Source organism: Myotis lucifugus, unplaced genomic scaffold (assembly GCF_000147115.1).
Source record: "Myotis lucifugus unplaced genomic scaffold, Myoluc2.0 scaffold_1, whole genome shotgun sequence".
Taxonomy (NCBI): domain Eukaryota; kingdom Metazoa; phylum Chordata; class Mammalia; order Chiroptera; family Vespertilionidae; genus Myotis; species Myotis lucifugus.
Window position 1 is genome coordinate 31,044,715 of NW_005871049.1, and position 954 is coordinate 31,045,668.

The 954-nt window shown below is 62.3% G+C and overlaps 1 protein-coding gene across 5 annotated transcripts in view; it reads left to right on the top strand.

Moving 5' to 3' along the window:
• PALLD (palladin, cytoskeletal associated protein) overlaps positions 1 to 954 on the top strand; it is a 383,511-nt gene that overhangs the window by 294,630 nt on the left and 87,927 nt on the right. The window contains exon 1 of one of the 5 annotated variants that reach the window (XM_006081881.3): positions 240 to 331. The exons of 3 other annotated variants lie outside the window; for them this stretch is intronic. The gene's annotated coding sequence lies outside the window, so the exon portion shown is untranslated. Of the gene's footprint in view, positions 1 to 239; positions 332 to 954 lie in introns of those variants that run through there. One more of the 5 variants, XM_014456614.2, reaches the window with a different exon arrangement.

The window sequence follows — 954 nt, forward strand, 5'->3', positions numbered from 1 at the left end:
ATATTACGTTTTAGCACTGAAATTCATTTCCTTGCATTACTTCAAAGAGACCAGTAGAGATACAAGGGGCGGGGCTTGGTAGGGGGAGGGGCCGGGGTAGCCAGAGCGAGGCCCCTGAGGCTTCCAGAGGCTGAGCCACGCCTCCTTTTCTCCTGCTCCGCTGGCCTCTCGGCCCGGCTGAGACTCTTATTTTGAAGGGCCGCCGGCAAAAGCTTTTCCCGAGACTCACTGAGTCACGGCGGGTATATAGCCCGGTACCTGCCGGCGCCTCAGCCCCAGAGGCTGTGCGACCTGGGATTGGGGAGCGCCCGGCGAGGCCCTGAGACCCGAGGTAGGCTGGGGAGTCAGCCCCTTGGCTGGTAGAAGAGGATGAATTAAAGGGGGTGGAGGGTGCAGGTTGGCCGAAGAGTTGGGGGTGGGAGGGCTCTAAGGGGAAGAGTGGATGTGTTGGGTTGGGGGGGGGGGGGGAATTGTAAATAGAGTTTCCACCCGCCGACGGTCCCCTCGCAGAGCTGCCTCCCTCCCCGGGTCTGATCTGTGCACGCACCACTGAGAGCTGAGCTCCAGATGGGAACTGGGCATCACAGCAGGGTCGGGACTGGGGATGCTTTGCTGCCACGAGTGATCCCTCCCGCTCCTCTAACTTTCCTGAGCCCATCATCCCTCCTTTCATCGGGGCGTCTCTCGTCGAGGAGTCAGACCTGGCTTGGGAGGGCAGAAAACGCGGGGCTGGCAGGGATGGGGGGGCGGGGGCGGGGGATGATCTCATTCCCTGGGAGCTGGGGGGGGAAGGAGGGGTCCATCCATCCCCAGCCAAGCCCCTCTTCGAAACCACCCTCCTTTTTTTAAGGAAGAGGCCCCCACCCTTGGGGCCCCTCAAAAAAAGTTTGGGTGTGAATTGGGGGAATTTTTTCGGCTTCCCGGGCGGGGGTGGGGGGGTGGGGGGGGGGGGCC